This window comes from Drosophila bipectinata, chromosome 2R, assembly GCF_030179905.1.
Source record: "Drosophila bipectinata strain 14024-0381.07 chromosome 2R, DbipHiC1v2, whole genome shotgun sequence".
Taxonomy (NCBI): domain Eukaryota; kingdom Metazoa; phylum Arthropoda; class Insecta; order Diptera; family Drosophilidae; genus Drosophila; species Drosophila bipectinata.
This window is the reverse complement of record NC_091737.1, coordinates 7,100,498-7,120,089: the sequence shown is the minus strand read 5'-3', so window position 1 is coordinate 7,120,089 and position 19,592 is coordinate 7,100,498. Positions and strand designations below refer to the sequence as shown.

At 42.9% G+C, this 19,592-nt stretch overlaps 1 protein-coding gene across 2 annotated transcripts in view; it reads left to right on the top strand.

The window, feature by feature from the left end:
- Positions 1 to 19,592, top strand: part of stan (Protocadherin-like wing polarity protein stan) — a 49,647-nt gene that overhangs the window by 15,024 nt on the left and 15,031 nt on the right. For both annotated transcript variants that reach the window (XR_011442556.1, XM_017251164.3), the window contains exon 2: positions 2,514 to 2,554. The gene's annotated coding sequence lies outside the window, so the exon portion shown is untranslated. The remainder of the gene's footprint in view (positions 1 to 2,513; positions 2,555 to 19,592) is intronic.

Genomic DNA, 19,592 nt, shown 5'->3' with positions numbered 1-19,592 from the left:
TCATTTTTTTCTGGTCAGCACAAGTCGGTCAAGAAGGGTTGGGCTTCGGAGGACGGGGCAGTCCTGTCTTAGCCCAGAACCCTTAAAATTGTATCTCCTTCACGCCTGAGGAAGCTGAATGGGTTGCCTGTTTAGATAGTGTTGCAATTGTTCTGCTGTTGCAGCAGTTACGACCGACTTTATTCGTCCTTTATGGGCCATCCGGCGGATGGTTCATCCTGGTCGCAGGGCCGAGAAGTCGAAGCACTGAAGAGTGCCTATTTACCAGATTGCGCTGCTTCTCAGGATTAGTTTTGCGATTCCCCCTCGAACAATTTGCACTCGCTGGCAGCTTAGTGAAAAATTCATGCCTGAAATCAATAAACTATAGAGTCAAGCATTTTGCAGCACTATTTTTAAGGTAGTCTGTACTTTGCGAAATAATCAAATAGTTTAGTCGACAACAATCGTCGATTCAAACTTGCTCGAAGTTTCAGCTTTCGTCCTGAGTCCTCTGTCCCCCTTCCTGGCATTGTAAATTGAAATACTTTTCCCGGGCGAAAAGTTGCCAGTTAACAAGTTGTGAACTGCTCTCATATCTGCTCATAATATTTGCCATTAATGGCGAAAAATTTAATTTATGTCACGTTCCAGACGTCGAGGAAAATGTGTTTTATTTTATTCGCGTTTTATGGCACCAGGCGACCTAGTAAAAATATTTTGAAAAGTATTTGGCCAGCTACGTGATGTTCGTCTTAAACTGCAGGATCAACTGGCAGTCACGTGGGCCTCGTCTAAATGCTTTTCGAGGGGGATTCCAAGGGAGTGACGCCAGGGTTAAGGGTCAAGTAAGTTAATCAAACCGGCAACGTTTATGCGCCACTTTCTCAATCTTATTTTAATTAACATTCTTCAGTTGGGCTTCAACACTGAAATATTGAAATTGTATTTAAAAACCTTCATGTAGAGCCTTTTCTCTGGAATATAAAACATAATTAAAAAATAATTTTTATCCTGACCGTTGATCTCGGGCTATTTGAGGGCAAATACGGGAGTGCAACATTCCGGTAAGGTGAAATTAAATAAAAAATGTTTAACGATTGCCAGAGCTCTCGGGGCCATAATAACGAAACGACCTCAACCGCAGCTCTCATTTATAATGTAAACATAAATAACTCTTGTGCCAGATCCTTTAACTATGAGCCGTATGCGTGACCCGGGATAAAGGATTCAATTGAAATTGTAAATGAAAACTTCCCCGCGCACTGGCTCACTTGGTGGCTATTTCGCTTCAGCAATTTATAAATACAAATATGCAAAGCCATAATACGCTGGACGAGATGAGGAAACATTTCGCATTTCATGGAAAATTAAATTGCCAACGGACGCTCTCAAGCCTTTTTCCGTAGAGAGTCCGGAAAAGCCCGAGGGGACTGCCACACACACGGCTCGGGGCGGGACTTCGAATGGGGAGTGTGATGGGATAGAAGGGAATATTGATGGAAAATAAATTCAATTCTTTTTTGGTTTTGGGTACTCGAATTCCCATCATCCTGTCGTGTCCTGCGGAGCCTGTTTGTGTAATCGATTCCGGCAGAGGCCAGGGCGATGGGCCCGGGCTGATAATTGATAAACTATGCCAGCAGCAGCTCCAGATCCACAAAATCTGTCTGTGGCAGGACCCGAAGCTGGAAAAGCTGCCCTGGAATTCCTTGATTTAATGTGATTTACACTTCTGGTAGCCTACGTAGGGCGTACATGTGCGTGTGTGTATGGCCCGAGGCAATAAAAATTCCAGCATTTCCACTTACGAGTTCTTGGCCCAGGTTTTATAGAGATTTTCCCCCTTAGTAGTTTCCCCACTATCCAAACTGAAAAAACTCGAATAGCCAAAGAGGCATATGCCCCGGCCTGTTAGTGGCTTAAACGAAGTGTTTCTCCCCCATCGCCTCGAATTAATTGTCGGAGGAGTATAACCTTGACACATGTCTGGCCCTGGCCCAGGGCTTCGGCTTGGGAAACTTCAACGCTTGGCTAACCACCCCCAGCGCTTATACCCCGACCTGCAGGGAGGGAAACCACTTCTTAGGGGAGCCTGGAAGTGTTCTTTTCGCTTTACGCTCCAAGACATTTTCCCACAGTAGCGCTTAATTTAATTTCGCCGCCGCCTCGCCTCTTAGTTTTAGTTCCTAGTTTCAGTAAAAGTTTTCGACTCAGTCTGGCTTAATTAGCGCTTGATATATTGTGGGACACGGGATATGGGATGCAGATACGGGATGGCCTTTGATCCGCTCTTCGGCCACTTTAAATGGAACCTGAAGCTCCGGCATTAATTTTAAATTCCGAAAGCTTCGCCCACTCCGGACCTGAGTGCATTTTTATCCTTCCGCATCCTGCCAGCCAAGTGCCGGAAAAATCTGATTAAGGGGGGATTGCTCGATGCCTTCATGGATTATTTTTGATGGGGATGGTAGCATGGTGATGTGTAATTGTGTCTTTTTGTATTAAGCTCCTCTTTTCTCTTTTCTTTCCAGCTCAGCGCCGGGCAACTCAAAGGAATCTCAGACTGAGCAAGGTAAGTGAATATAATTTCATAATTTCTGTGGGAGCCGCGTTGACTTCACACGCATAAGTAAATGTCTGAATAATTTTCAACCGCCCTAGGCTTAGGAGAGAGTATTTGAATTAATTTCGGTAGTCTTTCTAATGGCGCGACCGATCTCGAGATCTCAAGATCTCGGGAAACAAAAGACTCAAGCAGCGAACTCGACGATCGGCAGAAGTTAATTGCGATCCGCGTTTGAGGCTCTCAAATTATAGTTTATGTGCTCGGTTCTGTGTGCGTTCAGCGATCATTCCGACTTTATGGCATTCGGCACGCAAACACTCCACCTCCGAACCCCTCCCTGCCCCCTGACCAGCTGCTAACGAGCGATCTTGGCCATGATGTTCTGACCAGAGTTAATGTGTTTCTTTTCTCTGGGTTTTCCGCCCCTTCTGCCACTTTGCTTCCCAAGGAGAGCACATCTCCGGGGTTTCTTTTCCCCAAGTGCCTTTTTCTGTTTTTGTTGCCTTAAAACATGTTTGTTTTGCCGGTTGGGCCCCGCCTTAGAGCCAAGTCTCTGCGCAGTGGCTTTGGGTCACTGACCATAGACAAATTCGAACAACAGTTAGTGTCTGCCTCATACTAGCATGCCACTAAAACAACCGCGCCAGCCTCATGTGGCACACACGTTTTTCCAGCTCCAAACACTCGATAAACTGTTTTCTGTTTGTGCGATCAGTTAGCGCCGAACATTCCCCGGCATTCGAAATTCGAATAAGCTAGTGTGTGGAGTGAGTGTCGCTTATTCACAAAGTGATTGTCCAAGAACTACGAGATTATACTCTGAGAACTGACATAACATTAGAATCCTCTAATAAAACGAGCTAATACCAAATTTTACAGAATATTTCTCTTAATTACCCAACAAAAGCATTTTAATTAACTGGCTCTGACCGGCCTGCTCTCCCACTGGACAGTAATTACGACAGATTTTGGCTTCTATTGTCGGGCCTAATCCATTGGTATTTGGCCAAAACAATTGATAAATTAAATGTGATTAATTGTAGGGCCAGCTGACAGAGGCCAGTCTGGCAAGTTAAGTTATCAACATGACAGCGGGTGGCGAATGGGGCTCCGTCCGGCCAATGCATTAAACTGGGCTGGTTGTGTTTGGCAAATGTTTTAATTTGCTTCTGTGGTCCAAACCGCCCCTCCCCTCTCTGCGGCTGGGATGTTGCGGCGACGAGTGCGAAAACGTTTGCAATTGCCCGAGAGAAACTGAAATCGAGAACGAGTTTATTCCATTTTTTGCTGGCGGATGAATGGAATCTCTATCAAATTGTCGGAGGTCCCGGCTGCCGACTGAACTGGGCTGGCAAAATGTGTTTTATATTCCCGCAATTTAGGAGAAATATTCGCCAAGTGCTCGTCCGAAAGGGCCATCAACGCTGCCAGGGTTTCTCATTTTAAAGAGGTCCTGGCCGTTACAACTTTATGTACGAGTCCTTATCCGGCATCTATCCCTCACTTATCTGGGTGTACGTGCGAGGAGCCTCGACCCGGTACGTGCTCGCAAAATGGAGTGAGTGATGCGGCAACAAGTCCGACATTAAACAAACCATTTATTCGACCATTTCATGCAATTCCCAATCCTCGACCCGAAGCGACAGCCACTTCTAATCAAAATGGCGAAAATGATTCTCGTTGCATCTCGTCTAGGGTTTTGTGGGTCAAACTTTTGGCCAGCTAGTGAAAAGTTGATTAAACTTTCCTCGGTCAATACGGCATATTAATACGGACAAACCTCTATTAACGAAAAAGTTGGCAGTGGCTATTTGGGAAACTAGTTTCCCGGATTACATAAGCCTCGGGTAGTGGCCAATGGTCGGTATTCAATTTGGGCGTGAACGGCACGATGGGAGATAAAATTAGATATTTTTAGTGTTTTCCATTCACCGCAGCCGAGTTTTCCAGCTTCTGGCCTTCAAGGGCGCCCAGAACTCTTCGAGGGGTTCTGGGGGTACTAGGGGGTTCGGACCAAGGTTCAAGGCATAAATGGCAAAAATAAAGGCTGCATTTTTTTAGAAACCAAACCAGCAAACGGTAAACCCCAAGCCCAGAGCTCTTTCAATCAATTGCTGGTGGCGGCGGTGGCGGAGCTGCTTTCGGTGTTGCAGTTGCAGCTGGGAGAGCAATCAGCATTTGCAGTCCACCAGGAGCAACTAGTTTGACTGGTTGACACGCTCGGTGGCCAGTGGCACGGTCGGGGGGGCCTGGCCAAAAGTAGTTTATGGGCCCACAGTTTTTTGCATTCTCCGTGTTTTCGCGTCCACTCTTCCACTTTTTAGAGCTGGAATCGCCAAGGAAAGGCGATGAAAAGGCAAAACGAAAGTCAAAGACAAGAATGCAAATTTTCCCCAACACTTTGGTGGCAATGACGGTGATGCTGCTGCTGATGTTGCACTTTGACTTTTGCAGCTGCAACTGCAGTTGCGGAAACTATTGCCACTTTGGCTGCGACTTTGTTCCACCTTTACGATTGGTCATTACGAATGCCGGGCGGCCACCCTGCCACGCCTGCCTATTTTGGCCTCGTCATGCCGCACTGCTGGCCCTGTTGCCCAATTACGGCCACTTTCCCCGGGCGGCTAATTGTCGGTCTTGTCATGCCCGGCAGTGCAAAATTCATCAATGCCGTCCCAGCATCTTGCAACCCAGGAAGCTTAAAGCGACCTTCCAGACCTGTCCCGACCTCCTGGCACTCTCGTTCATAATGAGAGCCGGAGCTCTGCTTGACATTTTCGCGTTCTGGTCTGCTAAGCTTTCAATTTCCCAACAGAGAGAAATAATTTTTAAACCAAGATTGCAAGTAAAGGGGATAAACATACGAGATCTGTTTGGAGTGCACTTTGTGGCAAGTAAGTGTTGTTTATCCTTATTTAATCCAAAGACAAAGGGGCATTTGGCTTGAACTAAATTCATAATTTAGGGCAGCAAAAATAGTTGCATTCTAAGCCAACTGTCAGTTAGACCTTGTTCTTTCCGTGCAGCCTTTCGTTCCGCCCCAGTTTGGCCTGCAGACGTTGCTAATTGGTCAGCAGAGTAGGCACTTTGCTGGCGGATCCATAAAAAATTGAGTTCACTTAAAGTGTTGATTAGACGGAATTATATTCACAGAGTTTGCGAAAGACGTTGGCAGCGTTGAAGGCCTCACGCCCGAGCAGAGTAATTGCAAAATAAATGCAAGTGCTTGCTGCTGCCTGCCCCATGCACACGGATGCCACAACAAGAGAAGCCGGCAGCCTGGCCGCCAGGAGTGAGAAATCCTGTGCAAAGAGCCTCTTCATGCACACATGCCCGTGCACTTGAAAGTGCCAAAGGCAGTCGAATAACTGCATATAAGCAACCCCATTTGCAGCGAGTCCTTGTCCCGGAGGAGCATCTCCATCGCCTCCATTAATACAAATGCAGACAGAGGCGGCAGCCATTTTGGCCCGCAGCGCTTTGACAGCTCGCGCCCAGCTCTTCAACAAGTCCGCTCCCCAGGGACTCCATCGGGCCATACATCCATCCATCCGTCCATGCATCCCTCCATACATCCATCCATGCATCCATTCATCCGCCATCGCCCGGAGTCATGTCTGAAGTGGAGTTTCGCCCACAAAGGAGGTTTGCCAGCGATGTTGGCAAATGTTCTTGCATTAATTAAATGCGAAATTCGTATATTGTTGGCCATGTTTGCCGGAGTTATTTTTTTAAATTATCATTATCAGGATATCCTGAGAGAGCGGAGTACGTGTGCGAGGTTGGGGTGTGCACTGGGAAGACCTTTAATTTCGGATGCTTTCAGGCTTTACATTCTGATTTTCCAGTAGGGCGAAGTCTGCCCAAAATAATCCGAGTTTACAATAATATCCTCTTGATATTTGGATACCGTAGTGTACAGTGAACACTCCCTGAAACTCCTGGCTTTGTCTGTTTCGTTTCACGGTGCACTGCCCCCGGAATCGGCTTAGAGAAATGCAGAGCTTACTGAAGTGCATAAGGACATTTGCATGAGCCTTTAATTTTCGGCCAGCTGGTTTAGCCAAATATTTGGGGCTTTTTCTAGGCAGGAGGGGAGGAGGGGAGCCGGCAGGGCACTGAACTGGAAGAGAATAGTTTAGTGCCTTCTGATTCCCTTCAATATTTTGCCTTACAAAATCTCCCAATCGAACATCATCATATTTTGCTTTCAATTTCCTCACAGTGTTTGCTTATGCAGTCGCAGGACGACTCAGGCAAGGACTGGCAAGGACGAGTGAAAGGGAAGGAGCCGGAATATTTTCATATTCATGGGGCTTGCTCGCATGGCAAAGGCAGAATTCGCATACAAATTGTTTATTTCCCGCACACAGCCACACAGGAGCAGCTCGGACTGGCGGGGACTGCCGGGGAGTGGCACTCCGTGGAGCTACTGCATCGGCATCTGAATTTACATCTCCAGCTGGGGCGAGACTCAGACTCGACTGCACCCAACTCGACTCTATTTGCCCTTCGACGAGCGCTCGGCGAGCCAAGTGTGGTGCTACAGCTCCAAATTGAGACAATATTTGCACACGGTTACGTATACGCCCCGTTGCACGGCATGGCATCTATAAACGAGCATTTTCATGTTATTGGCTTTGCATCGCTGCCATGAACCAAAGGGGGTGTCGGGCCGTGGGAGGGGATGCCAGGGGTGGGGCTTAGTGCCGAAAGGGGATGGGGGGGGGCAACCGCTGCAATAAAACCACGTAACAAAATGATTGCATTTGCTAACAAATTCGTGAAAATTTTTGCCAGCGTTGACAGTTTCCAAGAACAGATCGACAAAGTTGTGGCGACCGGGGCTGGGGCTTGGAGGTCCTGAAAGAGAGCCAGGAAGTTTAGTTATCTGTCTGTGTGTGCGTGTGTGTGGGGTAGTGGGTGTGCACCGTACAGTGGAAGCTAGTGCCGGAAAATCCAATTTACCGAAATCCTCTGCTGCCCATCACCGTTTTTCGCTCGGCAATGAATTTTCTCTTTCACAAAAGAAAGTTAATGAAAAAGTTTATGAATAAAATACAAAATTCAAACCTAGTGTGTATAGTTTGTAGGCAGGATTGAATATTTGCTTTGATCACTGGGGCTTGGTAGATATTAGTTTTGGATGGTTTTCCAAAAAATTGATTTCACAGATTTCGTAGAATATGGTGGCACAAAAAAAAAATCCTAAAAATAAATTAAATGGTTTATATTATTGTTTGAAAATGTTAAATATTTATTTATTGCACCATTTATTTATTACAAACCATATGATAAATACTACATTTTGAGGTCTTAAGTGAAACCAATTAGGACAACAATTATGTTATTTATAAGAAAACTTTATAGCACCGCCCATTAAAGGATCAAAGTTTATTGTAATGTTGTAATTTTCCAAACCCATTTAACTTTAAACTATGCAAGCTTGAATGTACATGGCCCTGCCTAATGTCCTTCCTTCCCACCCATTTGTCATTCTCTTTAGCCATTATTTACTGTAGCCCGTATGTGTGTCTCGGCTTGTGTGTATTTGGTTGTTAGGGAGTATTTGCCGATGACTCATTTGCTGCAACTGCGCGTAACGGTTTAATGACATTTTGGCCACTCTTGAGTGGCCCCTCCGCCCTCTGACCCGCCACCACCCCTCGCATCCTCGCCCAGTGTCACCACGCGGATGTATGCCAATTGATTTAAGGCGAAGCTCTTCTCGCTTTTTCGGCCATAAGTGAAGTGGGCTGGAAAAGCGGGTGGTGGGAGGACCTGCCAGCAGGCAGCAGGCGGCAGGAGGCAGGATAACGCCATCGCACCGAGGTTTAATTGCGCAGTCTGGTTTGAGAGCATGCCCCATTGAAGCATTGAAAGTCATATTGACATTTCAATGAGACTCATTTACATTAATGCCAACACTCCCGCCCACCCACACCCGCACACCCACACTCGCACACAGGCGCTAGGATACTGAGGAGAGTAGGGAGGACGGGCGGTAAGTGTGGCAACTGTGGCTGCTTTATGGAAAAACCATACGCCCTGTGGTCCCGGGCCCATTGTTGTTGCCTTTGGTTGTTCTTGTTGTTTGTCAGCATCGTTATTCGCGCCATTATTCCACAGCAAGTTATCTCGCACAGCGTGACTTAAAAGTTAAGCGTATTCATTATGTCCTTTGTGCCTGACGACAACACCTTCCAGCTTCCTTGCTGGATGCCAGCCCCTCCGCCTGGCCATGCTCCGTGCGTCCTTCGCCTGTTGCCTTTGTTTTATTTACTTTTCCAATTTGTTTGCCTCCGCGCTGGAACAATAAAAATCCATTTCATTGTAGGCCCTTCCGGCAGGGGCTGCATCCTTTATCCCCGCAGGCCTTATCCTTTAACTTGTGTGCTGCTGGGGAACCGCTGTTGCACTTAATGCTGATTAAAAAGCTGTCATTCAAGCTGTTCTTTAAGTGCGGCCCGATTTAAAGCCTATCCTCCGAGTAAAGTGTCCTCCGAGTGAGTTTCGCTTTGTGTCCTGTTTGGGGATTGCCGCAGTTATCGTAGCCAACTTGCGACTCTGCCACAAACTTTTTAGCCAACTGTCGATGCTGATTACCGGCAGAAACTTGCCTCCCCCGGCGTCAACAGATGGCTGGGCAAAAAATTAAAAGGAGATCCCGGGCTCCGCACTTCGTGTAGGAGAGCTTCAAGTGGCAGCCACTCGTATTAATAATGCCTGAAGGGGTCCCGCCCCGATCTCCGGCCAACGCACAAAAGTATGCACCACAAGTTGTAACTTCCAGAGAGCACTCACCCACCCATACCAACACATACATACACACTCGCAGAGATATGTATAAAGTCCTTGTACGGCACAAAGTTGGTTTAATGTGGACTTTGCTATCTTTGTTGCCTGGCAATTCATATGCCAACTGTGTGTTTATTTATGCTTACGATTTCTTTTATGTAATCAAGGAGCTAGGGCCCTTCGAATACCCTTTAAAGTCGGCGCAGTGGAGGGCTCTCCTGGCTGGATACAAATTGTTGAAAGGACTTCCCACTCTCGCATGCGAAAACACATAGAACGGATGGATGGCTCTGATTGCGGCACAAAAAAGCCAACGCAACATATGCTAATTACGCGCATTTAATTAATTATTTTACCGACCTGGAAGCCATTTTCCTACAGAATCCTTGTGTCAATACAAGGACGAAGCAACCTCTCAGCCAGGCACAACACTATCAATGGCACTCTGCCAAACTGTTTGCAAAAATAACATCTTATCGGAGCCAGGGAAAATATTCATTTACCAAAATTACACAAAGCATCCTGGCATAGTTGGAATCCCATTTGAAATGCGATAAGGCACAGACTTGTGGCATGTGTGCTTGATGTTTGGCAAAGCAACTTTTCTCTGATTTACTTGTGGTTGACCCTTGCAGCCCGCCCTGTCTTGCATAACGCATCATTTTCCGGTTTTGACTTTTGATTCTCGGCAGTAAAAACAAATGCGAAGATGAGCCCTTTGGCCAAATAATAGTTCTGTTTGTGCAAGTTATGGGTTGCCTGCACACTCGAGTGTGCCAGTATTGCGCAATCACAAGCAATTGTGTTTGTTTTAATCGCAGTCAACAGTCAACAGAGAACAGTAAACCGACAACAAAGTTTCAAATGGAAATGGTAATGGAAATGGAGATAATTCGGGCCTGGCCGAGGGCTAATTACCAGATACTCTTGGGCTGTCTGTTGTGGGCCAGCTTGGTTTGTTTGTTTGCCGGCAAATTATTTGTCATTGCTGCTAATTAGGCGTTGTCTTCAGCCTGCAATTGAATGGTAATCACTCCGTAGTCCCCCACCATGATTGCTGTAATGCCAGACGGAAAGGTGAGCCGGTCGGAACTAGAGCCGGAGAGCCAGAGTCTTTGATTAATGGATTAGGTGTGGATGGCTCATGCGCCAGATGATATGGCAGATGGGGAGTCAAAGTCATTACACATAGATAATGCCCAGCTATTGTCTTGTCAGTGACCCACTTTTCCTCCATATCGCCATTGTCTGCTCTGCTTCTGGTCCTGTTTCTGTAGCTGTTGCTGGTGCCGAGTTCTAAAAGCCAGTATCCTCCTCCCGGTCGCTGGCTAAAATCGCATTTAGTGCTTTCATGCTCCTTGTTTGTCTTAGTCATTAGCCGAGCTGATGGATCCTGCTCCTTCCATCCTGCTCCTTCGACACCCCTGTGTGAATGCATGTGCATTCGAATGATCCGTTTCATTGACGGCACTCTGCTCTCCCATCCATTTGACAGGATTATCCATTATCCCCCTTGCTGCCTTGGGCCCTTTTTTCAATTTACTTAAATCGCTCCAGCTTCAGCTCCATCCCGGATCGGATGGATAAATCACTGGCAATATTTCATAGGCAGAGGACTGCATAAATTCCCCATAAAACTGCGACTCCAATGCGAATTAAATCGCATTAACATAATCAACTTTACAACAACTATAAAAATAAATTCAATGGGATTTTCGCTTGACTGCTGACGATGAGCTCGGGTCGGGTCCGTGCTGGCTCGGTCCTCGCTCCGCTCCTGCCTTCTGCCTCCTGGCTCCTAGCTGGGAGCCAACTTGTCATTGTTCAAGCCAGGGACACACGCGCTCAAGGATAGGGATGTGCCTGAGTAGGAGCCTTTTGCGACTTGAATAGATGGACTTGACTCGACTGGCTTGAAACAACTGACTGACTAAATGGGCTAAAAGCTCCACCAGCCAGCAGGAATCTCACATGGTGGCAGCACATTTCCGGCAGAAGTAACAGCAGCCATTGTTTTCCTGATTAAGCCCGACCATATCTCGCCTCACCTTCTTCTCCCTAACGTTCAGTAGTACACTCGAAAAACTCCACTTGAGTTACGGTTGTAAATATTTGTATTTTCGTGTGACTGTCTGTGGATTTTAAAATATTACTTTTTAAGTTTAATGTGACCATCGGTCAGTTCTTTGTGGTATTTTAGAGTAGGCCTTTACTTCTAGGTTTTGGCCAGAATTTGGACTGACGGTATAAAAGGCCGACTTCCTCAAACAAAAATCAGACGCTTCGAGCGTCCGACCAGAGCAGACTTAAGCTCTTACTTTTCCTTATTTTATTATTTTGTTGTATTTTTTATTTTAAATGAAAAATCATTTTTTTTTATTCTTTTTCCCGTTTAATGTTTGCGATCCGTCTCAAATCGCTTATTTATTTTATTTTCTTTTTATTTATATTTATATTTTTTTTTGTCTGTGAATGCGGGCTGTTTACTATCAACAACAACAACAGAAGCAAAACAGCAATATGTGAGCCACAAACACACAAAACTTAATTGCAAGCTGCGCTGCAACCGCGTCGGGCAGGATGACAATGCCACCACAAAAGAGAGGAAAGGAAAAGCTTGTCAACTCGGATCTGCGAGTGCAACTGCTACTCCTCTGCCTGGGCCTGCTTTCCTCCTTTTCGGTATTCATCATGGGATTTCCCCCAAGTGCTCTAACGCTTAACCGTCTCTACTTTTGAGTTAACTTGACGGCAGAAGTTAAACGGGGAATCCATCTTACCCTTCTTTTGATTTAAGTTCTTGAATTTCTTCTCATTGATTTATTTCATCACAACAGTTCGGGCCTTTCGTTATCACAGTTAGCTACAAAAAGCTTCTTAAAATATTTTTTTTTTTATTTTTTGTTTAATTTTCGTTTTTGACACGACGATTTAACTTTTTTGAGAAATTTTTGTTTATGGGTTGTTTTTATTTTGTTTTCATTTTTTGAACCTTAAACCTGAATTTGCAGTGGCGGAGCTAGAGTTAAGAGTCTAGACTCTACTTTTGAGTTAACTTGACGGCAGAAGTTAAACGGGGAATCCATCTTACCCTTCTTTTTATTTAAGTTCTTGAATTTCTTCTCATTGATTTATATCATCACAACAGTTCGGGCCTTTCGTTATCACAGTTAGCTACAAAAAGCTTCTTAAAATATTTTTTTTTTTATTTTTTGTTTAATTTTCGTTTTTGACACGACGATTTAACTTTTTTGAGAAATTTTTGTTCATTGGTATAACTTTTCTGTGGGGTTGTATAACTTTTCTTAATACTTAATAATACTTTCTTAATACTTTTTCTTATAATTTAACTGTGGGGTTGTACCTTCCGAGAGTCTTATTGATCTCTGATTCCAAATTTATTTTTATTTTTTTTTATTAAAAATTTTCAATTTTTTTTTCTTGAAATTTGTTTTTAATTTTTATTTATTTTTGTTTATACGTTGGTATCTTTGAACCTTATTATTGTCCTGACTTTGTTTGCAAAAGTATATATGTATTTTATTTTTTATTTTATTTTTTTTATTTTTTATTTTATTTTTTTATTTTTTATAATGGCTAATTTTTATTTCTCCTTACTGGACAACCATTAAATTGTATTGATATTAAATTGTGTAAATTTTCTGTATAGTGATTTGCAAAGGGTAGCCATCATCTGGGTCATTTGGTTCATGATCTTCTCTATCATGCGCTCAAACATGGCCTCCATACTAGCCATCACTGCGTTCAGTGCAATGCCTGACAGGATTGGGTTAAGGTTGGGATTGGTCTCGGCTTACGTTGCGGTCGATCCTGCTGAAGTGGGGCGGCAGGTATATATGAATCCTGAAAAAGTATATGCATCAATTAGTTTCTGATTCTCAAAAATATTTAATTTTACATTGTAAGCTTAATAAAAGTTAAAAGAACTCTAAATCTCAAAAAAGATTCTCTCCATTTAAATATTTTAGTTGCCCTGACTCTTCAAGCATTGGATATAGAAAGATCAATCCTTTTCTGAATCTAGATTTTATTTCCTGTTTTAATTTTTTTTTAAATTAATCTTTTTTTTACATTTTTTTTATGTAACTACAGGCCGTAAGAAAAGGGTTATTTTGAAACAAAATTCTTCCCAATTATACAACTTATGTGCCCTGTTCCATGTTCCTTGAATTGTCTCATTTGGTAAAATCTCTGATTCCACCACCTGTTCTGATTCCTCCGGCTCTTCTTTATCTAGGTCTCCTCACGTTCTGTTGTTTCTCCGCCTTTTCTGGGCGGATTGTGCAATTAATGAGAACTGTAAGGACACCGGGTCGTGACATCCGCTTGCTGCGTTGTCATCTGCTTGAAACTTCCACGTCGGTTAAGTGGGCAATCGATACAGGAAACGGAGTTGGCCTGAATTATGGATACTCGGGCTTGAAGCTCAAGTTAAAGCTGAAGATTCGTGCGAATTAAGCCTGTCAAAAGGTACTGTTACAAGCTCCTATTTTAGAACTTTCGCACTAACTCGACGATTCTTTGGCCATTAATTAAGGCATTCCGCAAGTAGGAAGGAAGGAAGGCAACTCTTGCGAATCCATTGATTTTGTGTCAGCCCGGAAAACTTGGCTCTGCTTGGTTTTACAATTAAGTGGAAATGTCAAGTGGCTGCTGCCACTGCAAGGACATAAATCTCTACCCGCGATTCGCGCTAATGGAGCGCGAGCAGATCGCCGGTGGCAGCCACTTTCTGATTTGCATTTAAATGCGAGTCCTGCGGAATTTACAATGGCCCATCTAATTCATTTTCCGACTATACGGCTCTGATTTCCACTCGTTGTTCAACTGCAGCTCCCGTACAATTCCTTGTTCCTTGTACTTGTTTCGCCGCTGCACTATGGGCGATTTTTCATAATGGGCGGCATAAAGTCATAAAATTTATGGTGAAATATTAAGGAAATGTTTTTTTTTATTAATAGTAAACAATTCTGTTAGCTGAAAAACAATTTTTTTTTTTATCGGGTAGCAACTCTCTTTTTGTGGCAGCCCTTCAAAACCAGATGATCTGTTGATGCTCGAATTATATAAATTGGCACAAAAAATTTCATGCTGTTGAAAGTGCCTAAATTATTATTGGCTTCGTTTAAATTAATAAGTGTAATATGGATAGCAAAGCTCAACGTATTTAGAATCTTTTATTTACGATAAATGTGTATAAATGTTCGTGGTGTTTTTAATTTCCAGTGTTATTGTTGATTGTATTTTTAGCAAAAATCTAACAATTTTAATTGTGTTCCGTGGAGTATTTCTTGAAAAGTGCATATCAAAACATCCAACTAAAAATGGCAAGTTACTAACGAAAGTGTCTAGTTTATTGTAGTAATCATGTTTTTTGCTCTTTTTTGTTCCTTTAAAAGAAAAATGCACTTGAACATCCAACATCAGAGCTGAGTTCATACAATTTTTTTAATGATGAAGACACCGAATCAGACAACGAAAGCGATGACAAACATGAGAATTCTTTTGTTTTAGATGAAGAAGATTATTAACTTTTTGTTTTTTTAAGTTTAGAATATTGTTAAAACATGGTAAAATATTATTTTTTCTATTTTTATGCTTTGCTTTATAATAAAAATTTAAGTTTTTGTACAAGTGCCGGGGCTATAAAGGGGCGGAAAATAAAGGCATGGTCAAATTAAATAAAAATAAAAAAATACGAAAACAAACTAAAATATTAGTAACCTTAAAAAAAAAATTAAGCTCCTAGCTCTATGTGTGGACTTTATGCCGCCAAAATCAACTAATCGCCCATAGTGCGCTGGCACACTTTTAATTTGTTCACCATGTTGCAGTCAAGTTTCCCCTTTCCCGTGTTCTTGGTATGGATAACACTCTACAAAAATATGAATACGAAATGAACTCGTCGGGGGTTTTGTTTTCATTCATTGCGGCATGATTTCAAATAAATTCGGAAGCGCCTCAAAACTTTTAAAGTGACCATTTATTATTTTTCTTTGTTTTGGAAATCCTATTGTCCTTAAAATCTGGTCACACCAACATAGCTTTCTCACTCATTTTTAAGGCACTATATTCTTAATTATTTTCTTTGAATTTTTGTCTGTCTTTGATTTCTTAATAATTCTATCTAAAAACCTGTGAAGTTAAAGGGTTAAATATTTATGTTTCATTTTAATTAATAAAATAATTTTAACTTTTTGGTTTCTGCCAATTTTTAATGTTCCAGATTTTGATAGGAAATCCTTAGAGCTATAAGAGGTATTTTCTAATTAATGTATTTTGAATGTGTCCTTGTTTTTTATTCGCCAAATAAACATACATACATACATAACATACATACATACGAAATATATTCGTTTCTACTCGTCATCGAGGAAATTTAAATATATTTATTTGTAATAAAAATTAATCTCATGGTTGTTTTATCTTTTTTTAGGGGACATTTACTGTACACGTACACGTTCTACGACAGGGTATCCTTAAAGTTTGATTCTTTTTTCTGCATTCTTCGTATGCGTTGCTGTGGACAACGTTATCGTTTAAGCTCAATTGCATTTGCTTGGCTTGTTTCAGCCACGTCCTTGGTCCCGGGTCCTGGGTCCCGGCATCATTCCTGCATGTTTGCTTTTGTTTGAAAGGGGGGTTTTTCGGTCATAGGATTGCAAGCGGTTTGCATTTGTAGCTGCTTGTTGCTTTTCTGCCGTTGGCAAAGTATGGTTCAGCAAAAGCGGAGGAAACTTCCTTCGATTGTTCAACATTGCTTTCTCCTCGCTGCTTTCACTATTTCAATGTGTGCGTGTTTTTGTTGTCCTGTCATGTTGCTTTTTCTATTTGTATTGTCGATTCGGGAGCAGAGTAATGGGTGTGATGTGTTCTTGGGAGTGTTGGGAACAGATTTCTCTTCAAGTACATATACTGTCCATAATTTTCCTCAGTCAGTTTAATATATTTAATAACCTATTCCTACCGTACATACCGAAATATGTCTGTAAAGGATTTATTTTTAACAGTACCGGGTATCGTGTAGTCGACTGTGTTCTTCCTTTCGCTTGTTTTGAAAGAGTTTTTGTCCCGAGTTCTCTGTTTTCTGTTTCCGCTGCAGTGCAATGGCGCTTTGTTGCATTGGCAGCTTCCTTTTGTCGTCCTCGATTGCATTTTGTATGCTCACAAAAGCCCCGGCAACTGCTTTTCTTTGGTCCCTACAAATTTAATTGTTGCTCAGGGGAGTGGAAATTAATTTCCCGCCAGCCAGCCAGGTCCAGAATCACTTTCACTCTCCGGTCTGGCATTTGCCATCTGAAGTACTCCAGGAGGCTTCCATTATAAGTACAATATGCGACCGTAATGCAGTTAGCCACTCACACATTCCAGCCAGGTGGTGTTACTCCATTATTATTTGCAAGTCCTGGTGTTGTTCTTCTGCAAATTCGTTTAGTTCTTGCAGCCTGTCTAGACCGGAGACAGGCGCATTTCCGGCACGCAACACGCCAGAGTCCTGGTCCTTGGCAGACAATGTATTTTATTGCATTTCGTGTCCTCAAGAATTGGCTAATGCCCGCCCGGCACGCAACCGCCTTATCCTGGCCCCGAATTTATGGTAATCCCGCAGACAGCAGTGAGTCACTCAGTCGGTCCCCTGGTTGTTTGCCACTTCATTAAAACAAAACAAGCAATAATATTAATTTTCCCCAAAAGAGAAATCACTCAGCCGAGCCAGCGCAGACAAGATTCAATTAAGTTTTTCCCGTCGAGCGACAGGGGACAATCATTTTCCAGCCATAATGTAGATCAATTTCCATTAGCCTCAAGCTCCGAGCCAGGACTCCTTGCTCCTTCGAGGGGGAATCGCAAAAAAATCTGCAAAATCAGCAACTCTCATTAGGAGACGCTAAGAAGCCGGCCACGCCCACTGGCCACAGAAATACCAGAGTACCAGCCTGGGCGGAGAGTGTGGGCCGTATCCGTGATAAATTTCCATCAAGCTTAAAGTTGACACGTTTCGTGTTCTCTTTATTTTTCCACCGCCCCATCTGCCAACCCGTTTTCCTTCTGTTTGCACAGTCTTTGTGGAGGCGAAAAGAAATCCGGGGAATGCGAGAACTTTGGGGCGGGATAATATTTCAGGTACACCTTCCCAGGATGGTGCTACTTAAAAAGTTTCCAGCTGCTGCTGCTTTTACTTCTCGGGGGTTGTCATAAAACGCGAGTGTTTATGGTTCTCAGCCTCAGTCTGAACCCTTCTTCTGGACAGTCCCGTTTCGGGGTGTTTGCTTCTTGTGGGAAATATTTGCCGGGCTTCCCGAAAAACACTCCCACCCGGCGGAAGCCCCACACATGGCTCCAATATCGAGTCATAACTTTGAATTACGACTTCGACTGATGTGCGGTGGGTGGAGGGTGAAGGCCGGAGGACGCAGTGCTGGCAAAGTGGCAACTTGTAATTGCGAGCCGACACAGTGACGCATTCTTAATTAGCTTCCAAAACTTAAATTATGCAGAGGATTTGGCAGGAGGAGTGCGATTGCAACTGCAGCACTGGAGGCCTCCAAAAATATTAATTAGTTGGCGGCAAAAACTATGCAGAGCTCACCTGGCTCACCTGTTTTGTCGGCGGGTATTCCGCCTTTCATTCTCCCCCGATTGTTTTGCACCGCACAATGTGTGAAAATTTAATAATTTCATGTTTGCTGGCAGCGAGCGCGCCTGTTTCAGGCTTGACGAACCATGAAAACAGTTTCCCCGGCCCAGGTGCAACGGGGGAAATGCGCAGGAAAAGCGGAAAAGTGTAAAGCGGGGTGTGCCTGGAAGTGGGGAGTGCACTGCTGGGCCGGGTGGCCAAAACAATAACAATAACATAACAGTGTCTGGGCCTGGCTCTGGGTCTGGCACACGTCTGCCGCGAAAGCGTCCAAGCTGAAATTTTAATTAAACATTTTAACACTGCAATTAACAAGGCGACACTGCTTTGCGTGTTTGCAGGATTCTTCTCCATTTGAAAGGGTTTCTCTTACTAGGATCCGACGCTACTACATTAAAGCTCTCTTTTTTGTTACTTTAAGAAAAGAAAAACGTATCTTTTTGAACATAAAATGTACAGAAGTTTCTATACGATATTTTCTATACGTGACAAAACTTCAACAGAAGCTTCTATTCGATATTTTTCAAGCTCCACTTGAATGGCTTGGTGAAATTTATTCTCATTCTTTTATCCATTTCTTTGGTGTGTAAACTTCTTCAAATAAATATATATATCCGCTTTAGTAACGTACTTACATACATAGCCACAAATTATCCCATATTTTCTGAAATAACCAAAAAATTGTCTAAATAGAGTTTTCTTCATTCAATCCTTTTCTTTTCCTTTTTTTCATCTACATGAGTTCTTTTTTTTGTTTTTTAATCGTATATTGTGGATTGGTATCCTATACAAACTATGTAAGTTCTACCATATGATTTCTCATTCCCCTTTTTTAATTAATTTATGATTTTCATGAAGTGGTTTTGAGTTAAATTCGGGTGCATTTCGGGTTTCATTTTATTTATTTTTATTTGACTGTATATTAATCCTCTTATTTTTTAAAACTTTGACTCTTTTTGAAATCCTATTTTACGAAATAAATATTATTTTTTTCATATCTATTGAAAGTACGAATGATTTCTTTTCAGTTTTTTTTTTAGTCTTCAATACCATTATAAACAGATTTTTTGTGTACATCAACACTTGAAAATGGTTGTACTACTAGTAGTAGTAGAATTTCGCAGATTTTTTAAAACCTCAAAGTAAAAAGGTGAAACAAATATTAGTAAGACACCCATATTAGGCATTTTGTAGGCATATATTACCGACAAATCATATTATAAATTCAAGTAGATGTATTTTAAGAGTGTAATAAACACAAAAAACACATTAGCACCAGAGTCACAAAAATGCAGCTCCAACACTGCCTGTACGCAATGCCAAAAAGGACTCGAAATGAGGACTTGGCAGGACGTGCCTTTCGTAGGGCGAACGTGCGAATTATCTGCATCGAAACGAGCAACACAAGGGACAAACAGTTTAGTTGCACCATGAACTCGGAATGGAATGCGACACGACCCAGGGTTCTCCCTGCCAGTCGCACCTGCATTTGGGGCTGGGAACCCTTCCGTAATTTTAGCACGGTGCGATCCAAATCCCAGTACGTGTTCGGCTGACTTGAGTTAATTAACGAACCCAAAACGCTTG